At 32.8% G+C, this 24,246-nt stretch overlaps 1 protein-coding gene and 1 pseudogene across 2 annotated transcripts in view; one reads left to right on the top strand and one right to left on the bottom strand.

Moving 5' to 3' along the window:
• Scp2 (Sarcoplasmic calcium-binding protein 2) overlaps nt 1-24,246 on the bottom strand; it is an 86,504-nt gene that overhangs the window by 31,070 nt on the left and 31,188 nt on the right. Inside the window, exon 1 of one of the 2 annotated variants that reach the window (XM_076438404.1) lies at nt 6,877-6,897. The exons of the other annotated variant lie outside the window; for it this stretch is intronic. The gene's annotated coding sequence lies outside the window, so the exon portion shown is untranslated. Of the gene's footprint in view, nt 1-6,876; nt 6,898-24,246 lie in introns of those variants that run through there. 2 annotated transcript variants of the gene reach the window in all.
• On the top strand, nt 11,020-11,139 carry LOC143216040 (5S ribosomal RNA; annotated as a pseudogene).

The following is a 24,246-nucleotide window of genomic DNA, read 5'->3' as shown; positions in this document are numbered from 1 at the left end:
TGTATAATTCCGACCAATTGCAATTGTTTCAAAATTTCTTTTTCACGTCGTGTAGTAAATGAATTGTTCTAACTGCTAAAAAAAAATCCAAGGCGTATGTGATCTGATATTAAAAAAGTTTCGTCCTTTTAAAAGTGGCCGAATATTACTATGGTTCACACTATGTCTGTTCCAAGTGTTAACCGAGTCATTTGCTCAGTTATTTATTTATTCTACGCAAATCCATTCCATAGAATATTCGGCAATATACTCCGGAAAAATGAATAAAATATTTACTTTCGGTACCGGCTGCTGTCGAATAAAATTACGTATTCGAAGCTGTTTAAAGTATAAATCATTTAATTAAATTGTTGCTACAATAAAGACGGGACTTCGATAATTACGTTGCTGCACAGAATATAAGCGTATCAGAAAACCACGCACACACTGAGAGCAGCTACTTCCAATTCATTTGCTACCTTCATTATTAACCACATGAAGGCTGCTGCTGTTCATACGTGTATGATTTGCTTCTTTCACGATTTCTGAACTTAATTAAAGCCATATTGAACATGGAATCCAACGTATCGATATTTCATCGAAAGGATCGTGTACAGTTTTCTCAACCACATTATACAGAAAATATCAAGTCTTGTATGTAATCATTAGACAATGATACCGTTGTGAAAATGAAATGAAATCGTCACACAACGGACATAAATTCTCATTTTCAAATTGAGCTGCTTCTTATCAGAGAGTTTTTATCTGACGTAACAGTAGAATGTTGAGAAATTGATACCTTCGTTTTTTTCTTGCGAAAATCAATAATTATAATTTCGCGAAAATGTTCTCTTAAAGGAAGGGATTACTTTTGATAGAATTCGAGAAAAGCAGATTTGGCTGATTTTAATTGTTATAAATCAAAAATACGGGCATTAGATCATTGCATACAAATTTTTGTTGGAAATGTAACAGTTTCTGTTACACAAAAGTGTACTTCTTTGAAAGGGGTAATTCCTAAGATCATTTGAAGTAACTTTTTCCTTTGCGAAAATGTTCTACGTGGCTTAAGGAGTTAAGGAGTTATTATGCATAAGGAGTTACTTGAATTTTCGGCATTTTCTCATCAAAATGTACGGGATTATACAACTAAAAGTCCAAAAAAAATTCGACGAAAAAATAATAAAACTTTAAATTCTAGATCGCGGTATTTTTGATCCCCCGAGTGAAAGTTCAGTCGCCTTCTCTAGCGCATTATTAAATAATTTATTCTGATTTTGTGCAACTTTCAAGGGCGCTACCGTGAAAATTAACGTGAGGGGGCTAACCTCATATTCTCTACAGTATATCTTCATTTATTCGGTCCCGAAAATTATTCCTGTGTTAAACTAACCATGGTAGAAATTGCGTAATTTCTAATTGTAGACAATTCGAACTAGATTTTGCTATCTGAGAGCAATGCAAAATATTCACGACCGGGTAGTATTTGGAAACAAGGTAAAAGGTAAAAGCTGCGTTTTCACTAGCATAAGAAAGCCAAGAATTCCTCGGAAACTGCAAAATAGGATGAGGAGTTTTATGGAAGAGGAAAGTTTCACGTATTTATCAAGTATTTACGCCATATTCGTATATTTCATCTCGAAAATAAGATTATTTATTCGAAAATTCTGAAATGTCAAGCTCAAAATTGAGAAGATCAATATTAAATGACATACGGTACACAAACTTTTTTCAAAATACCGTTTTCATACACGTACTAACAAATATTTACGATTTCTCCCTTTGACCTCTACTAAATTTTATACTGCCGGTACGAAGAGCGTAGGGATCAACCGTTTATGTACTGCGTTTCATAAAGTTGCCCCACCGTCCGCATTTTGATGAACCACTTTTATTACGAATATTTTTTATTTCAATATTTATATTCCAAAATTAGTTTCGCGAACTGTCATCGCGATGAATGTCAATAAAAACCGTTTAACGAGAAAACTTGCATTGAAAATGTTCCCTGAAGCCGTTTTTCAGGAAATGTGTAAAGCTACATAAAAATTGGACAAATCCCTGTCCTTTGTTCAACGGTTTGCGTGTCATATTCATGCGAGTTATCGCGTGTTACGACATTTATATCAGAATTGAAGAGCGTGGAAATAAATGTATGACAATCAACAATCAATACCAGGAAATATCCGTTTGCATCGAGAATGACATTTTTAATTACGATCTTTCCAATATGAATAAAATATTACTGCTTTCATTCGTATTGCTCATGTATCCAAGTATTTTTAGATTTTATAGAAAAGAGGTCAAGTTGATTAAATCTTATTTGTATTTTAGAAATTTCTTCTGCAAGACACTTGTTAATAATTGGCAAAAGTCTTTTCCTCAAATAATGTGCAAATATTTTTAAATTTTGCATGATAATGTAGTACACAAATGTTAGTAATACGAGGTTATTAAACTTATTCAAAATGAAAAACTAAAAATTTCTCAGTAATCGTGCTACGTTAGAATGAATTTTATTATTTTCTTTTCAACAATAACCTTGAAACGAAGAATTAAAAGAAACGTGTATGTTGATCTCCAAAATTTATAAATTGAGATTTAAACCTAAATGATTCAAATTGTCTTCATGCAAGTATTGTATACAATATTCACTTTCCAGTATATTCTATTATATGCTTGTATATTTTAGTACATTCTAGTATATTGTTGCATGTTCTTCATTTATAAACTAACTTAAAATTCAAAGAAAATTTATTCATGCTACTAGAAGTTTTATCACTACATAGACTGCAGATCTTTATGCAAAATAAAAATTGTCTACATCGATTGCAAGAGATAGAAACCAAACTGAATGGTATTTCTTCCGTTAATGATTTCAATAGAGGAGAAATCATATATTGACATCTTCAATTTTCAAAATTTTCCTTCAACTCTGAATTTTATCTACTCAATTTTGTTATAAATGCATAAAGATCCGCAGTCTATTCATCACATTCGAAAAAGCTGAAAATTTCATGAAACTTTCCTAAAGATTTTTCTCTGTCGAGTTTTAGGTCAAAAATGGAATAAACGCATGAAATCCGTCTGGTTACAATAATTCTCGAACTATCAATCTCCCGCATGAGAAATCGCACTTCCGGCGATAGAAAATTCTCGAAATGAAGTCCGCATAACGCGCGATCCCTCTAGCGCGATTATTTCTCCCCGTTCGCGACCGAAAAATTACAAACCCGAAAGCCTCTTAGTCTTGCGAGCGCCCGCGAAGGAATGAAAGTGCAAATTAAATCGCGTTCCCGGCAGGTAATGGGAAATGAAAAAAACGCTCTGCAATAGTCTGCGATTCGCTCATATCGTTTGATTGCAACGACGACGCATTTGAATCGCGTGGATCGCATTCTTCGGGGAAATGTCGCCGTTAATAAAATCGCCGCTTGTTGCAAGACGCGCGGCGACTCCCTTTTTCTCTCAAAAGTATCTCATAAACTGCTCGCCGAAGAGGAGCCGGGATACGCCTTATAAGAATCGGATTCCGCGCAATGCCAAATAAATCATGGCGAACCGTTGATACTCGAGCATGAAACAAACGAACGAATCCGAGCTATTTCGTTTACGGATCGGAATGCGATAATACCCGGATCTACGGTTCCTCCTATTTTTGTGGGGCGAACGTTAGCTCCGAAACACGCGGAAACATTATAAACATTATAGATAAACTACAAAGCTTCAAGCAAAATAAAAATGTTCCAAGTTAGTTTTATGAAACAGAAATTAAATGGCAACGCGTCTCTTCGTCTAATTAATTTTAATAAGCTAGAAATAATATGACAATGGAATTAAAAATTCTTCTGATATCTTTACATAACATTCTATTAACTTTTCGAGTTAGTGAAATATAAAGCTGGGAAGGGATTAGAAGAGTTTTAAAATTTATTTACGTATTATTATTTTAAACCAAGTGGCTTATTGTTGTTACATTATTTTCAATTGATTAGAACCGTTAGAAGAGCAAATACATTTTCATTTATTCCCAGGAAGAATAGTATTTTAATATATATAATGCTATATATTATATTCAAATTCTAGTCTCCTAGAAATAGATTCTATTCCATTAATGCTAAAATTTGCTTTATCTGATAGAATCAATACTCTTACTGCGACATGATTATTTAATATTCATATAAATTACAGAATCATGTCCTAAATGAAAATAAATAAATGGAAAATGTATAATCAAATTGGCTAAACATTTTCGGTTTTTTTTAAAATTTGGAATTATTGATTTCATTGATATTAAATTATTGCAGATACTTCCATACGTCTGTACTAACAATATATTCGAATCAGCGGACGTTATCACAGTAGTTCAGTGTGAACTGATAAATATAAGACGGCGAGTTCGATGGAAAACAGATTACAACATTCCACGGTTTGCGGCCAGTATAAGTAGAAATAGCGAGCAATGGCCAGACCGTTTACCTGTTGCACTGGAAACACGTATCGGACTTTGCATGTTTTGTATTTCACTTGAAATCGCATGAGAGAGGAAATGTAGATTACAGATTAAGTTTTAGTATTACTTTATATGCTTTCAATTTTTACCCTAGTCAAAAGATATCAAATATTATTTTAATTCTTATTAGTTCTATACATCTCGAATTATTATATTACAAACAAAAGAGTAGTTAGACTATGTATAAAGTTTCATGTTTTATCATCTGCAAATAATAACTTTTTCTGTGGAATCGTGTATCTATTTCTTAACAATGTAGCTTTTTTAATAATGCCAATCGTTTATTTACTCTACATCCTTTCATTACTCTATATTATTCATTAATTAAGTCCGCGCAATCTACGTATACGTAACTCTATATTTTCAAGTTAAAAATAAAATTAAATGTTTATTTTGGTTCCACAAATCTATAAAGTTTTATTAATAAAAGCGATGTACGCACATGTCCAAATCAATCGAAACGAAGGGAATGAGATTAAAGTAAATAAACTCGTATTTGTCGTATTTGTGTAACAAAAACTTGATTGAAAATGAAATTCTGATGAAATTCGAAACTGATCATTTCATGTTACATCACAACGTTTATACGTGTCTGGTAATCCCATACAGATGAAATATATTTGATTAACGAACAATGGTACAAAGACCGAGTTATTAATTTCGAGATCGCGGATAAAATATAAAATGTCACTTTCTGTAATCTGTCAAGTTGCAACGTTTTTGCAGAAAATGTTGTACACAAACAAATTAGTGTTTCCTACATGTATAACCAATATGACGTTTGTTTTTATTTCCTCTCGCAGATAAACTTTATGGTTCAGTTATGAAATTTGTTTTCTAGATATCAAAACTGGAACCAAGTTCTCATTGTGCAAAGTAAATTTTTAACATTGAAATATTGTAGAATAAAACATTCAGTATAGTACACAGTAAAACTTTCAAAAAATCCTACAGCATTCGTGATGTAAGGCAACAAATTTCCAATTAAGTCTTGCAGAAATAAGAGAATAAATTAGTTTACTGCAGAGAAGTATATTAAATAAGTTACATTCATTTAACACGAAGTCTATAAAAAAGGAAGTCACTAATGAACAACTGACGAAATATTCTCCTGCATTTTTATGAGCAACATGACATGAAAGTACAGTACTTATACGCAGCATACGTGATTTTAATTACTGTCCCTCGCGGTGAGCTTATATCTGCTGCTGCGAAGGCTCTGAAAAATACTAAAATTTGCATAAGTACTTGCAGGCTAATTTGTTGTCGGCCGTAGTGCTTCAAATCTCGTTACTGAATTACACACAAGCTTTTAAATCAATTTTTAGGAACTCTTAAAATGGAGCAGCAGATTATTTTTACCTTTATGGAAAAATTCACGTCCTTTATAGAATCCGTGTGTACGAAATTTTTATTTTATTTTTGCGATCAGGGACACTTAATATAAATGCATTAAATCAGTAGATTAAACCAGCTGTCTGAATTTATTTCAGCACTTCAATCGGCATACATAAAGAGGTGTACATATACTTCGTATCTGGATAGATGTGTATATACGTGTATAATATGTATAATGCAAATACAGAGTTAGCAGTTATTCGGTACATTTTAGACGTACAAAGGACCGAATATTACAACTGAAAAATATGACGATTGCACAAAGCACGTGTATACCACGATAGTCATTACTTGAAATATAATTTACCAAGTTTTATTGAAACAACGTTCTTTTATAGTTTTATCTAGTAGAGACAAGTTATTCAGAATTATAACCTTAACATATTTCAAGGTACAAAAATCGGTGCATAATCTAGCTATATAATTACCGGGATCAATAGTAATTTTTTCTCTTCATGTCTGTCTTCACCATTTTTAAAAACGTTGTTTACACATTAGCTAGTAAAACCAATCTTTCTAACGTCTCAAAAAAAACTCTAGCTGTTGGGTCCAATTTTGAAAAAGTTATTCGTTTTTGAAAGGTGTACGCATACTTTGTACACCCACTGTACTCATCTGGTACATAACTAGACTGCGGATCTTTATGCAAAATAAAAATTGTCTGCGTCGATTGCAAGATACAGAAACCAAATAGAGAATGTTATTTCCTCCCTTAATAATTTTAATAGATGAGAGATCGTATATCGACACCTGCAATTTTCAAAATTTTCCTGCTATTTGGAATTTCGTTTACTAAATTTTCCTATAAATGCATAAAGATCCGCAGTCTATACATAACTAAGCCTGCGTTAAAAACACGCGGTACACTACCGCGGACGCCACAAAAACGGACGACAGATCGTCTTTACTCACTTTTATAACAAAAACAACTGAAAACGAATCGCGCGTTCTTCTCCTTTTTCAAAATAATAATCGGAACAATATACCTCGGTAACTTTTAGCCCCGGTCTCCCGTGTAGCTTGAAAATTCAAGAACAAAAACCGGAATTATTTCAGCACTACCCTAACAATTTCCACCAGCGTGACGTCTCCTTGGAACTGTTCTTTCCCGAGGAAATAGCATTAGCTGTTCTTGAAGATGCTAAACAGCGTCTTAGAAGCGCCGATTGACCTTAAACGGAGCAACGGAGGCGAAAGAACGGAGCAGAGAGCCGAATGGTCGTCGTGCTGAACAAACGAAGCCGGAAGTTTCATTTGAATTGTGTCGCGTTTATCGGTCACCAGCCCAGCCCGGTTGGCAACTGGTAAATAAGGTGCACGTGCTCTGTCGTGCACCGTTCCTTCGTTCGCCTAAGAAGCTTACTAAATTATGGCTCGTGATTCGCAGCGTTTATCCCGTGGCGACGATGCCTCGTTGCTTCGCGTCGTCGGTGCTGCAACATCGTGAAATGTCGAAGGATAACCGTGAAACTGCTCCATCCTCCGGAATCTCTCTTTCTGCCTCTGACTGTTCGAATCTCTCTTTCCACTGTCGTCGTCGACTCGACGACAGCTGGTGGAGATTTACGTGCAAAACGAGGACTAACGATTTTAGCTGTTTTGCCGGCAGTCGCGGGTACACCTTGGAGAATTTGTCGGTCACTTTGTCGCTCGCAGCGCTGGGTAATTGAATTAGTGTCTCCACCCCGAGGTCAAGAATCCCGGCGAATTTACCGTAGCTGGCCCTGAAGGCCTTTGTGTTTTTTCGCGAGACTCCGGGGGACCAGGAAGCTGCGAAATTTAATAGAGATTGCAGGCAGGAAATGTTCATATTGTAGGATTTTAAATAATTACATTTTTCAATCTACCCCCTTATCTTGGAAACTAACAGTTTTATAGTGTTTGCGCTCTTGTACCACACCCTTTCACCACCACACTCTAATTCTTACGTAAAATTAACAAGTTATAATATTTGCAGTCTTGTGCCATCCTTGCACCCCTACAGCTTATGCAATCCTACATGATAATTGTTAGCGTTTTATATAATTATCATGTTATAATATTTACAGTCTTGTACCATATTTGCACCCCTACACGCCATCCTTCACTATAATTGTTAACGTTCTCTGAAATGAACGTATTCATAATATTAGCGTTTATTTACTAGTGTAGATTCCTATAATCTGTACATGCAAAACTTATTTGAACATTTATAAAATATGACAATTTGGGTATGGCTACCAATTCTTCACAGCATATTAAATTAATTTGCATTCCAACGTTTAACAAATTCATAAATTCCATTAATCCAGCATTCTGTTCAAGCGATCTGTGAATTTTATTGGAACCTTGAGATTGAAATCCTGCTTGGTTTTTGGTTCGTAAAATTAGGTATTGATCCGCGAAGAGCATTTACGTTACAATCTTGCCATAATAAATGTTCAGTTCTGCTTGCATAGCGTTTCGATATGTTTGTTGATATCGGATGATGTAGTACGTTCGACCAGATGGTTCGGTTCTTATGTAGATGCAAATTTTGCTGGAAGTTGAGCCGTGACAGATGGTAGTATAATAGTAAAACAATCCAGTTAGTAGGTTAACACTGAATCTACCGAGTACTATAATTAACAAAAAGCAATTTATGCAATTATTTCGAAACTCTGTAATTAAAAAACATGGTCATAATCAGTTTCGGCAGTTCAAACATTAAGATCTGATTTTACTTAAATTTTGCAAGAACATTTTCTCTTATTTTAACAAATTGTATTAGCTAAAAAGATAATTTTTCTATTGTTTTAACAAATGGATTAGAGATAAATTAAGTTCTAGTGGATTCAATTTAATCAATTACGTAAACTTGTTAATTCTGCATTAGTAATTAATAAGAAGTAATCCTATCTTAGCAGGTATAAAAATCGGCTCTATTTCTCATCGACCCAACAATTAGCTTGACAAAGTGCTCGGTTTTAATTAGATTTTTTACTGTTTCACAGGTTTTGAATCCAGCTTGAAGTATACTAAATTTACCGTGATATCATTCAGTTGATTAATTCTCTTGGCAGAGGTAGTTCGATCCATGAGCGCGAGGCAGTTCTGTTCAATATTTTGAAAGAAAGTAGACTCGGTAATTAATCGTAAGAGTAGAAAGAGCCGAAAAAGCAGACGGGGAAAAGTTGCATAAGAAATGACGAATAATTAACGAAACGCGGGGTAATTGTAATTGCGACTCGTTGACACCCAAGAATGAATTAACTATTCAAACTGGAGTTTCGTTCTGTGCGAAGACCACCTTTACTTAATTACCTTGCTCGATTGCGCTCCACTTTCGTTCTGGTAGCCGATACACTTTCGATTCGGAGTCTGCAATCTAACTTTTCGGAAACTTAACAAATCATCCCGAATGAAAATGGCCAGTACGCGCCGAGTTTAATTACTCATCCAGCTGCAAACGAGAGCGGGGATTTCTTTTAATGCTGCGTACCTGGGTACCACGGGAAATTCAACTAATACTCAACAGATTACACGGTCCAACAAATTTCAACTTTCTTTTGACGTTTCGATTCTTACTGTACGGCTCTTATGGAGTTTTCTGCGCTGATTCCGAATCTTCCCTTAATTTTCTCCTAGACGCACAGTTTTTGAGAAATTTGAGTTAGAAAGAAAGACATATTTTTCAACTTTAAAGAAATATTGCGATGTTATTATGAAAGATATTGAATTGTTCTTTACAACAAAAGATTCTGTAGACTTTATCGAATCCAGTAATATCCAATATTAATACATTCTGATTGTTTAAACATGTTTAAACATAAAAGCAATGTTCTACATACACTACATATGTATATTATATTACTATTTATAATAGTTACACTATTAGTGTAAACATGTGAGTATAACATGTTGATTTTAGCACAATGTATTCTATTATTATCACAAGCTTTATATTAAAGTTCCTATAAATGTTTTCGTAATTAAATACATTTTCTTGCTTCCGTCAGCAAATTTAAACAGGTTTACAAACACTATTTCTTTAGTAATTTTAAAAACTAGTAAAAATAAAGTGGAAACATTCTCGATTCTTCATCGAAGCGTTTAGTATGCCATACATTATACAGTGATACATTATTACACTACGTGCGTACGACAAGAGCGCATTAAATCCGCAATCTACGCCCGGCCAAAGTCATAAATCATAAATTATCCACGCAATCTTATATAAAGACCTGGAATATAATTTAACTCCATTCAGGGGATCTCAAATTACATTAACCACTCTTTATAAACTTGTTCTGTCAAGGCGGCGGCAGGCTGCCTCACTCTTCAATTTTCTAATTTCATCGGCGCTCCGCCACCCCACCCTGGTCGATATTAGTATTATTACTTCGAGAGTGCTGGTCTTAGAAAATATTAAAAAGTAGTAGTTCCATCTACGTAGTTAATGAAGCACATCTGTGAGCTCGATCCTATTACTCCTTCAACCTTATTTTTCTCTGCGTAGCCTGCCCTTCAATCAAGTTCAAGCAAGAAACTCGCGGATATCGACACTTTATCGAATGGGTTATGAGATTCATCCATCTATATCATCATTAGACTGCTGGATTTTATCCTTTCATGATCAGAATGTCAAACAGAGCTGTAAGAATACGATTATATTATTTGTTACTCGTTAAAATTGTCAAAGCTGAATTTTTCTTCCTGTTTATTGTTTATTCTACAACATTTAGTGCACAACAGTTTTCTTTTGCACAAAAATCTGTATAATTAAGGTGGTAATGAATAAAATTTGAAATATCAATTTTAAAGACTTACTTTTAGATCTTTCTCTTATACTTTAAATATTAATACATTAATACGGTGTTTAAGTTAATTTAGACTGTTCAAATTTCATATTTTATTACTTATATTTTAACGTACGAGATAGACTGCAGATTTTTATGCAAAATAGAAGGGATCAGTTGCAGAAAAATGAATTTTTTCTTTTATCAACTTCACGGAGTCTAAAAAATAGTGTACAATATTCTTAATTTTGGCAACTTGTGGAAAAGAGGTCCTCCCTCAGATTTCAATGACTTTAAAATATATTCCCTTGAAAGTCTTTGTCGGTCAGCTTTAGTTTACATTTAAATTCTGGATACATATAATAATAAAAGGCCAACGGTCATTTCACGTTGCAATGAACCGATTCTCGTCCGATCATCGAAGTTAAACAGCGTTGAGCGTGGTTAGTACTTGGATGGTTGACCGCCTGGGAACACCACGTGCTGTTGGCTCTTCTTTTTTTCTTTCTTTTTTATTGATAGTTTAAGTGGAACTCCCCAGGGGGTTAGTATTAACTTTTTTTCAAATATAATATTTATAAGGAGGCTCGACACGGAATTCGTAAATATATTTGACACGACGTGATGTTTCGTCAATCGCTCGCAAGGGACTGTCTATTTTATTTTAACAAAATCACAACGTAAAACATACATTTGTTAACAAAACATTAACGCAACATGCAAATCAATAAAAACATATATGACACGTAAATCGATAAAAACATATATAACACTTAAACATTAAACTCACACTCAGTCATATGACATGCACACTTACATCATTCTTACAACATCTTACACATATTATACATAATACAATACTAAGAATAAATGGATAAAATCCGCAATCTTTAAAATCGATTAAAACAATCAAAGGACGAATATATTTTCATTTCATTTCTGCTGTCCACAATCGAGGTAAAAGATTTTCTATTTTGCATAAAAAATCGACAGTCCAATGATCAGTATTGTAAAATGAATGAATTTTTAGGCTAGTGTTCTCATGAGCATAAGCAAGTCGTCAACGTAAAACGAGAAGCTATCAAATCAACCCTTCAAAACATTGCTTCAAACGTAATTCAAACAAAGAGCCACTTCAAAGGAGCTATTTTTAAAGAACAGTGACCAGTTGCTTCAGTCATTAAATGTATATGTATAAACTTTCTGGAAGTACTTCTACCGCGGAGAAATATTTATAATTTTCAAGAACGGGGCATTTTTGCGATGATTGTGGGCGGAGACGAGAAGAGGTTTATTTGGATTGACATTTTTAGCTTTAATTTAAACATTGCTTAATAAAAGCAATTGTGAGTGATAATAGAAATTAAGTTACAGTAAGAACGACGCAATTATGGAACAGCATTTTATTTTGGGATTAAGTTTTCATTAGAACTCTCGAGTGACTAATTAGACCAGTAACATGAATATCTTTGTTTTAGCTGGTAATAAAGCAATAATGAATATTAAACATGTAACATTATGATTGTTGATTGGATAATTAATTTAGTAAATGGTATGCATTAAAATGTTTGCAGCTTCATTTTAGGTCGATTAATATTGAAATGTATATGGCTTGCGTTTCTTACTATATCTATGGATAATAAAATAATTGTACAACTAAATTAATGTAAAAAATGTACAGTTGTCAATTTACATCCATGAGTAATTATTAGACAGCGGATATTTATGCAAAATACATTTTTTTTTTTACTTGATTTGCAACAAACTGAAGTGAAGTAGAAATTTATTTCCTTTGTTAAATATTTTTTTGAAGTATTTTTAAATTCTTCAAATGTTTTTACTGTTTTAAATTACATCTACTCACATTGTTGTTAAATGTTAAATTATACGAGAGTTCCCCACGTCAGTTGCGACTAATACTACAGCAATTGGAGTGTTCGCCGACAATTTTACTTGCGAGTTAAGATTGACAATAGAAAATAATTATTCTGGCCATCGGACGAGGCCGAAATTGGGATTCAAGAGAGACGGGTGATTGACGTTCTTCGTCAATCAGGTTTACACCAAACGTAACGCACGAATAGCCTGCCATGCTGATAATTATGCTAATCTCCATAATGGAGATAAAGCAGTCAACGCCATTAACTGCGATTCACGGTACTGTAATATAGGGGAATTAAGTGGCATTTCGTTGAAACTAAAGATCAGATAGCGCAAAATTCTACTTAATTTACAGAAAGAGATTCTTTCATCGAATTGTCTAAAATACTTTCCAAAAAACTATTGTGTCCATACGAAAACCACAAAAATATTACAAGGTACAATCAAACTGCTTCAATTCAGTTTTCTGTAGCTTACTGAACTAAAAAAATAGATCTACAAAATTTTTTAAATAAGAAGTTTTAAAGTTGGCTTGTAATAGATTCTTTGAAAGATATTGATTTAGTTAAATAGTACGACAACAACAAGTTTATTTATCATTTAATGTACTTGGTAGTCTACAAATAACTTCTGTACTTTTCAAGATGTTAATAAATTTTTTACATTACTTTGTTTTAAAATGTATCTATTGTATGAGAGATGCACAGTGTAAATACTGCAATAAAGTCTATGATAGCAGGAATAGGTTGAAGGTAAAGTTAATTTTACCTCTTGAAACATATTATACTTAAAAAAAATATTGATTTATTGCATTCACTATATCCAACATGCATGAAAATCGTGCAAAATTCTATTCTAGATATTTGTATTAAAAGATGGATGATAAAAGATCGAGTTCCATATGAATTATTATATTATATGTATATTATACATTTTGTTATATCTATTAGTGCTTCCTAAACCTGTAGATTTAAATTACTGAAAAAATTATTGGTGTCACGTATACTTTATTTTATCTATTTGTACTTTTTGAATGTATTTTTGTAAATTGTAGAAATTCCAGATCATTTTTAATACATTTAAAGTTTTTTTTATTGGTTTTTAGGCACTAATAGTTGTCACAGTAATTTATGTTCTTTAAATATGTAGTTCTAAAATACAGAAAATGATAGGTAGTACACAATACAAAATACAATTTTTCAGTATCAAGAGCTTTAACATATACTTATAGGTAACAAAGTTTGAAAAGCTGACGAGTACTCTTTAAATTGTGTAGTTTAAATTGATGAACAAGATCCAATTTTTTAAAATGAAATAGTGCTGTCCTGCATTTTTATAACATCAGAAAATGGTTTATAATTGTATGACAGCGAGGAAGTCGGCTCGAGACTATATTGCGTTACGGACAAAATTGCATTTTCTTCGTGCAATGTCCATCGATAAATGTTACAGAAAACTTTTTTTAGTTTAGTCTGAACTTTAATTTTTTGGCTATTTTTATGTTGTTTTATATTGTCTATTTTGTCTTGCTACATCATTTATAATTATTGAATTTTTCTATACAGATGAAACAGTCAAATCAAATGCATTTATAATGAATAAGAGAGAAGCTGATAAAATAAAAGTTCTCACAAAAAACACAGAAATGAAAGCTGACATAAATATTTGCAACTGTGTCATGAAAAAAACTCGTGAAAAGAAGATAAATAGTAATATTTGCTATTTAAAGAATGAATAATTCACGAATTTGTAATTAAAAGCAAATTTGCTGGAAATAATTTTCTTTTGTGCAGCGATATGCTTCGGCTATCGATTCTGAAGGTGTTAAAAACATTCCAGGCATCCATATTTCACATTTCGACGTCTCTTTTATCTCTTTTGTTGTGTTTTTGTTTCTGTCTTCGAGGGAGTGATATTGATTTCCATTCACATGTTTGTCGTTTTGCCCGTTGGTCGTTGAAAAGTTACCGTGTCTCATTTCCTGTGGCTCTGTAGCCCGGAGAGTTCCCGTTTCAATTAAATATACTCATTAGGGTCCTTGCCGGGTTTTATTTCTGTCAAAATGCGACGGAAATGGTAAGAAATGTGTCAAAAATTTGCTGCGATAATCTATTGCACTCTAAATTTTAATAAACGTATTCAAACTCGCGTTCACTAAAAAAAGTAAATCAATTTTAACTTTGATTATTCAAAATTCTCGATACTCGAGTTGACTATTAGCTATAAAATTAACCAAGCCTACAGAACTGTAAGATAAGCATTTGTTGATATCGATGGAAATGAATATCATATCCAATTTCAATTTTAGAAGTCGGAGGTCACTTCAAGGCCATGTTATTAATATCTCTGAATACGTTTCAATGTCAACTAGAATGTGCAAAGGACAAAAACATACATTTACAAGAAAACAAATGTCGATCACTTTGAAAATTCATAAAAAATGACTTTCAGAAAAAAAATTAGATTTGTAATATTTATGTTATCACAAATAAAGGAGATATTTAGGTGGACTACCCCGTATTGCAAAACAATATTACTTTCCACCGAGTAAATAATTCGTAAAAACTCCTTTAGAAATTCTTCCCCAACCTACGTGGTCGAAAATTATTATCTCTGCTATTTATGTTTTCATACGATTAAATGTAACTTCTATTTGCATGCTCTTTTTCCGATTTTTAAAAGTAGAGAATGCATATCTTGAATTTTATTCTCTAACGATTTGCTGCACATGTGAAAAAAGGAAATAAAATTAAAGGGGAATGCTGCAACATGTTCCCCTTATTGCAAAATCGTTTTACTTCTATATGTTTACGCATACACGAAGACCGGAGACGCAATATTGAAGGAAATGCAGTAAAAATAATGTTAAAAATAAAATAGCGATATCTTTCTTTTTTGTATATCAATGAATTGAGAAGATTCCCAATCTTTTTAAACTGGAATAAAATCCAACATGATTTTATAATAAATATTACAATAACTGTTCCTCTATGAAATTCTGAACAAAGAAGAATTTCCAATCACAAAATGAATAGTAGTACAAGGGGTTAATTCTTAAGGGTTGTTTCCACCTTGTAGTTTTGCACCTTCAACCAGGAAGAAACTGGCACTTCTATTAAATTTTCTAGAAATCCCCCACCGCGTAAAAGAATAATGAAAACTTTGAAATTACAGAAGTTTGGTAGTTGTAAAGCAGAAGCGTTGTCTCGTGCGCGTGCGAAATTAATTATCGACGGCGTCATAGCGTGGGTCCCAGGTCTCGTGCGAACGCAAAACAACTTTCTAAGCCTCTGCTGAGAATTGGGATCCCAGCGAGTATTTCTAAGCAATTGGAACTGCAACGGCCATGTCGTCCGTCCGGGCGACTCTAACACCCACCAGGTTCCTCCGCAATGTACATTGTTGTACAAACGAGCCGCAGCACTCGCAACAACCGCTGCTGGTCTCCGCACCTAATGATCGATCGAGGTATCTTGGCGAGGTTCAACCGTTAAATTAGTCGGCAACCTTCAAAGACTAACTGCCTTGTCCTTTGTACTGACCCCGGCGGCGGCGCGGCGGCACCGTATCTAACACAATGCGCGGGCTGACGTTTTCTCAGCCGCTGCTCCGCCGTTCGGACGTTTCACGGCAAAAAATCCGACCGAAAAAGAGCAGACGAACTTTTTCAATTTCTGCACAACCCTCCCACGCTATTGGCTTACAATTATACAACTGGAATTACAGAAGTATTCTCGTCGAGGCTGCGTGATTTTGCTACCGGAGCAAGAACTTTTGTCGTGGAAAAATATCTACTGGACCCACGAGACGGTAATAGACTCTGGATTTTGGAATTAAGAATATGATCAATAGACTTTCGATATTGTATGGAACTGGCAATTTTTGTAAACGAATTTTAAGAAAGTGGATTCTTATTTCCGGTGGCAGTAGCCTTTGAAATACAGTAACACGAATTAATACTCGGACGCTCTTATAAAAAAAACGATAACTTTTTTAATATTGTACTATACGATTTGGACTTTTTTGAGAAGCTAGAGCAATTAGTTTACTACAGGATGTGCAAAGAATTTTGGTCAAAAAATGCAATTGTTCGGAATTGTAGAAAAAAATACTAAAAGTGTATTTTACAACTTCTTTACGTGGACCTATATTGAAAATTTAAAATATATGTTTTGTAGATCTGTCTCAATTATATGCACTGTGAAAGTTTCATCGAAATCGGGTGATGCGGGAAAAAACTACAGGCATTGAAAGATGTAAGAATTCTAGATTTATTGCAGTCGGAGGCCGAAAATCGTGAAAATCTGCAATTTTTACCATCTTTAAACGTTTGTAGCTCACTGCAACGTCGACCGATTTTGACGAAATTTTCAGAACATATTTAATTGACACAGATCTACAAAACGTATTTTTTAAATTTTCAATATAGGCCCACATAAAAAAGTTGTAAAATACAACTTCTAGTATTTTTTCTACAATTACGATCTATTGCAATTTTTGAAAAAATTTCTTTTCACGTCCTGTAGTAAACTAATTGTTCTAGCTTCCCCAAAAAGTTCAAATTGTATAATACAATATTAAAAAAGTTGTCGTCTTTTTTAGAGCGTCCGAATGTTGATTCGGGTCACTGTAGTTTCACAATGTATTTCAGTAAGGTATATTATTATATTCGTGTGTGGTAAACATGTTATAATATTGTCTTTTTCTTTGGCCATCAAAGCCACTGGCAATTTGCTGTACATGTATAATCACCGAACAGCATATTACAGTTCCGTCACTGTAGTTAAGAGAAGATCGTTGGAGGTATTGTCAAATATTCATGCAGGGTGCGGTCATCGTGACCGAACAGTTAGGACAAGATGCTCTGGCTGATGCTCGTGGTGTGGTAAACTATAGTAGATTTAGTTCACTTAGTTGCTGGCAGAGATGTGCACGATATTCGTGAAAAATTTCGAAATGGACAGTTAACATGATGTCTAGTTAAATATATCAATGGGACAATACCAATCCAATGACAAGATTTTTTTATCTGTATTTATTGTATATAAAACTATTACCAGCACATTTGTCATTTTACTGATTGAAACGAGACCAAACATGACACAATTCGGAGCACATTTACTTGTTTAATACACGATTCAGTGGAACCTCGATTATCCGAATTGTTTGTAAGTTTATACGTTCTCTATACAAATCAGTAAGGATTTAATCTAGCATTGTAGCTAAATCGTTTTAGTATCGTATGTCGTACCCTCCTGTTTCGCTGATTCGTTCGGATAGTCGAGGTTCTATTATATATATACATCCTGCATTAAACGAGTAAATATGATCCAAATTGTGTCGTGCTTGGTATCATCTTAATCAGAAAAATGTCACAAATAATTCTGCCAAGAGAGAAATGAATAGTGCTTGTACACGATATAAGTGACATTTCAATCCCGAATTTGTCACACACAGTACCGTACGTACATCAGCTTCTATTTGCTGTTCGACAACAATTTTTCTGTCGAACGAGTGGAAAGCTGTAACGAAAATAGTTCACAGGAAATTTCGTGTTGTTCATTCATCCCTCCAATTTCAGTTTCGAATGATTGTATTGATCGATCGGACCGTTATCGTTTGGAGAACGCTCCTCGAAAATGCTACAGCGCACAGACAAACCATACGATGGATTCATGACGCGATCATTGAAAACGCTTAAAAGTGGTCCCTGGTGATGTTGTGCGAACATCACAGTGTATAATCGCGCTGGACCGCGTTCACTTTCGAGGGAATCGGGCGACACTCTGCGCGCTTGTTAAACCGGGTATGTTTTCTGTTGTGCACAATATTGATTTTGCTACCGATGTAAATAACTGAAACGCTTCGCAAAGCGTAACATGCGACACACCTGATGAATTTAATATTAATATCGCGTACGAATAAAATTCGTTATGAAACGAGAGACACGAGCACAGAATCATTTATTCGTCTACTGCACCGTTTCTCAGATCCATTGAATTATAATTAAACGTTCACAGCTGATGGAAAATTTTTGTTATCTGCTTTATTTAATAAGTTCCACAACTTTATTTTTTGGAATAAGATTCGTGGAAGTGGTACATTTCCAGTACTAATATTTTCCTTAGTGCAAAACTCAGATTTGCAGTATTAATATTTTTCTCGATACTACATTTGAAGTATTAATATTTCTCTTAATACTAAACTCAAAACAGTACCAATATTTTTCTTAAATTTGATGTACTAATGTTTTTCTTTTTGAAGTATGTATTACTATTTTTCTTGATGTACTAATACTTTTCTTTTTGAAGTATTAATATTTTTCATAATGAAACTCAGATTTTTAGTACTAATAGTTTTTTTAATACTAAAAAATCTTGTCTTTTTGTGTGATCTTAGGTGGTCCTGTTTTCAAAGCAACAGCTGCTTGAAAATGATAAGGAATGTTTGTTAGTGGGCTGGGGCAAAAAAGTAATTTCGGTATTTTAAGGTGAAGTAAAAAACCAAATTTTTGTTTTTTTATTCAAGCGATGAACTTTAATCAATAAAATATTTTCTTATTCATTCTTTTTGGTAAAAGATCATCGAATAAAATGGAAAATATCTTATTCATTAAAATTCATCGCTTGAATAAAAAAGAATTGAGCTCTGTTTCACCTTAAAATACCGTAATTACTTTCTTGCAAACCCCATATATATTATACTTCTCTCATTGCTTCAGTTTTAGTGTGTTAATGGAATTCATTTCATGCCATGAAATTTGTCTGGATGTACATGTATGTATATTATTGGATTTACATTTCAGATAATAATGCTTGGTTTCGTTTGAGAGTCCCCGTCCTGAGATAATATTATACATACCTTAAACTAACAAGATACCAACAGAGCAAACATAATGTGTACAACGCTTCAGTTCGAGATTTAATACTGTACCAGAGGATTGTGAAGAAAGTAGGAGCGGAGAACAAAAAGAAGGAAAAGGTAAAAGAGAAATATAACTTTCAGGTTTACTATGAAGAATGTTTGATTTTAATTAGGTAGTCGTTTTACATTCTTTATGTTCCTGATAAAAAGTATTATTACACTTTAATTAAAAAACTTTGGTTATCCAAACTAACCATAAATAGACTGAAGATCACCATGCATTTATTTATGGCATATAAAAGTTTCTATAATGGGTAAACTACATATATTATTATATAAAAGCTAATAATATTTTTCTGTTATTTCAGATTTTATGAAATCGCTAATAAAAACGTGAATTTGAAAGTATTTAATTTCGAGTAAAGGCAACTTGTTTAATTCAAAACAATTTGTAAATATCTATATTAAAATGAAATGAAAATCTTTCGACATTTAAATCTAAATTTTATGTTGACAATCCGAAGTTACTATTTAATTGTTTGGAACGTTTTCGCTTGTATAAACCAGAAACAGCTAATTTATCAGACTATATTTTTACCGGTCGATACATTTGTAGCTTTATGGTGGCTCGACTCATTATTTTAAATTTCATTTGAAGCGATAAGATAACAAATTTGCATGGCATTGGTATGTAGATAAGTACAGAGGTAAATTAATTGACCCACAGGTCCTAAAAAACCAACCAGACGAAAGTCATTTATTCAAATTTATATTTCTGTACGGAGATATAGGAATTACTAATAAACTGATTTTAATTTGAATAATATCCAGGCAGCTGTTTGTTTATTGCGTTCAGATATTTCATATTTGTTCATTTAAAATAAAATCAATGATTCTATAATATTATTGTAGTACATTTACAATTTTAATCCATTTATACTAAATTTTAGAGAGTTCATTAAATGAATTCAGTTAAATATTAATTCACAACCAGGATGAGATATTTATTCTTTCGTAAGAAATAAATTTACTGTAGAATCGACGATTTTAATATTATCTACTTATTTTTCCCTTCATATTATAAGTATTTCAATGACTGATAATTATCAATATTTGAATGGCTGGTGATGATAAGTATTTGAATATTTAAATGACTGGTATAAAAATGGAAGGTTTATAGCAGTGCATATGCAGACATTCTGTCAATCTTTCGATGACCATTTGATCTAATTGACCTCACATTCGATCACTTAAAAGTCTTTAATTCGAACAGATGATTCGATACAGCCCGAAGTAGAATAATGAACGAGATTAAGCAATCACTGTCTTAAGTATCATTACTTATCTGATCTGCGATTTTCATGGCACACATAAAGCGCTGCAAAAATTCGCGGAACAGGGTTACGCCATCTCTTGATTAATTTTAAGCCAATGCTAGATGGACTTAAAAGCTTATTACCAATTCACAGGCTTGATCGTCTGACATAGGGCTTACATTAGACAGATTGGATTAGAATTGTGTACCTTCTATATGACAATGTCAACGTTGTAGTCTGATCTCTCCTAGATCAACTAGCTGGAGTCGAGTTCAATATGATAGTATATCTACTCTCACGTGCCGGGACATAACTTTGCCCTTTTGTTAAACAAATTTACAGAAGGATATAACTGATTCTGAAAGAACAATCACGTTTCTGACTACCTATTTTATAAAATGTCACGATTAATTATCACTTGCAAAAGGGGAAAAATAATATATTAGTTTGAAATTGAAGCTCGCACAGTATCGAATTACTGTAGATGTAATTTTATTCGAACTTGACTGGAAATTTCAGCCGCATTTCATTCCGAAACGAAATGCAGGTAAATACATGTATTTATATTTATTGGCAAAACTCTAAGCTGCACGTTGATATAGATTTCTGCGGAAGTTTTGAACGATTCGGCGCGTTGTTGACGCAACTTTCGAGAAAACAAGGAATATTTCAAATAGTCCTGGAATTCGTCGGATCCTATTTTTTTTTAATAAAGCCTATTCACGCGGAAGTATTAATACCACACATCTCATTTATGAATTCAGGAATTTCATTTGGTGAAGGTAAAGCTGGTTTTTGATTAGTGAAGATATAGTAATGTAATATAATAAATAAATCAATAATCTGTGTGCAGTTTCTGTTGTTTTGTTTATTTTTCTAGAACAATGTATTTTGCTATTAATCAGTGAACATGAAACTGATGTTATTAGCTGCAAATATTGACCTAATCAGAAATAACCAGTCGTGATTGTACACAAAATAATAATACACTCAAACGAGTATTGAAATTTAGAGAATAAGAATTTAATTATTATTAAGATTTATTTATTATGATGATTTTTATTCATTATTTATTATTGTGAGATTATTTAATCATTACCCTAATTAATATAAATAAATTAGTAATCAGTGTCCAGTTTCTGTTGGTTTGTTTATTTTTCTAGAACAATGTATTTTGCTATTAATCAGTGAACATGAAACTGATGTTATTAGCTGCAAATATTGACCTAATCAGAAATAACCAGTCGTGATTGTACTTTCTACACAAAATCATAATACACTGAAACGAGTATTGAAATTTAGAGAATAAGAATTTAATGTTTTTACTCTCTATCTAAATGAAAATTAAAAAAAAGCAGTGCAGATTATTTAATCATTACCCTATTCTCGGGAGATTAAACGATGAGCTATTTGTTGTATATTAAACAGCTATAGTGCACGAAGCTCGCAGCTCGGCGAATATAATAATGACTATAATCACGCGTAATTGTTTTGAAACAAGATTACCGGGATCGTGTAGCGGGAAAATTTGCTTGGATGTCGCCAATTAGCGAAATTAACCATGTCCGATATATCGAACACGGTGTTAAAAGATAAAACAACTCGACATCGCACTGTGTTTTAATAGGTCCAAGAATTTTGATGGCCGCCCCTGCATTCATTACACGCGTCCCCTTGCATTATCGATCAGGCGGCGTTTAATTATTTTTAACTACGGTGTGCACTAAATCATGAATGCCGGGTAAACTTTTCATTGCCGCCGGTTATACGGAACCGTGAAGTGTGAATATATCGATGATGCTCAGATTCCACTTAAACAAGAAGGATGTACAGCAAATCTACCTTGAAGGAACATATAGGCCATGTCCACGTGTCACAACGATGTCAATTATCAAGTCAGTTTCATTCTACTTTATTTAACACTAAACCTACCACTGCCGGTCAAATGACCGGTTTCATATTTTTCGTTTTACAATTATTGAAATTACGAAGTTGCTTACATGAAAATTGATTCGATAAATAGCATTTTTAACAAGTTTTTGATTTTTATAAAATTAAATGCTCATTAAACTTGATAAATTATGTAACTGTATTAAAGTTTGAACAACTGTGTATAAAATAAATGCATGAAATCCACAAAATTTAATAATAACTTTGTTTTCTTCTGTCTATTTAATCATTAATTATATTGGATCTAGTACAAATAAACATGAACTGTCAGAAAAATAGTTACAAAGTTATATTTTCAAGTATTGCTACGATACAAAAATCAAATAGAAAGATAATACGAAGAATTGAGGGAAAATGGTAGAACGCGTAAAAATATGTAGTAACGTATAAAGAATAAGTGTGTATTTTGAACAGAAATCCGCTAAAAAACAAAAACTGTTTCTAGGACGATGAATTATAGTTTTCGAAGGAGAGGAGGATCCGGTTTACGTGCTGAATTATACATACATACATATAGTAAACAAAGGGCTCAACAGAAAAGGGTAGAGGAAGTATATTCGCATTATTCACAGACCTGAATGCAGCATTCGACAACATAAACAAAATGTTGATAAAAATACGAATGAAGGAAATTGTCTTACGACGAAATAAACAAGATTATAACCATAGTTATTATTATAATATAATAATGTAATCAATATCAATAATATAATATTAATATATTAATATTCATATAGTATTATATATTACTGTATAATATAATATTGCAATATAGTATAATATATTGATATATATATTATAATATGGTATAATATAGTTATAATTAGAGTCCGGATCTTTGCAAAATAAAGAATTTGTGCATCAATTGCAAGACACCGAAGCTAAATTGTATGAATGTATATTTTTCACTAACAATTTTAATGCAGTGAAAAAAAAAATATATCAAAACTCTGAAAGTCTTTTAAACTTTTCACTGTTTTAAATTGCATCAGTCATTTTTGTCATAAATACATAAAATCTGAAGTTACAATACAAATCCTCTTAAAGTTCATAGAATAACAACTACCGCAATGAACATTCTAATAGTTCAAGAAACACTATATTTTACCATTTCCTATTTTTTACTCTCCACCCGTGGATCATGCATAATTTAGCCCAATTCGATGATATTTACCGAAACCATGGTTTGATCGACGTATTCAAACACCCTCGGTATAATTGATTTAAATAATAAAACATGTGTGCATAATTATGCAATAATGGTGTTTGCACGCGGAGTAATAATTTCCTGTAAAATTACTAGCAGTTATTATTATCGATAATTCATGTCTGATTCACAAGTTGTCACAATATTGAATAATTGAATATTGTACGATAAAGACTGGAAAGAAAAATATTCTATAATAATTTTGTTACAAATTTTTTATCAGTCAGTGACAATAATTTCATTATTCGTACACACTTGTTTAAACTTTCCAGTATTTTATTTAACACTGGGTTTACGAGATTTGTGAAATGACGGGGTCCAATATTTTTAATTTACGATTATTGAGATTGTAAACATGCATCCATAAAGAATTATTCAAAA

Source organism: Lasioglossum baleicum, chromosome 14, assembly GCF_051020765.1.
Source record: "Lasioglossum baleicum chromosome 14, iyLasBale1, whole genome shotgun sequence".
NCBI lineage: Eukaryota > Metazoa > Arthropoda > Insecta > Hymenoptera > Halictidae > Lasioglossum > Lasioglossum baleicum.
Note: the sequence above shows the minus strand (reverse complement) of the source record. Positions and strands in the feature narration are given on the sequence as shown.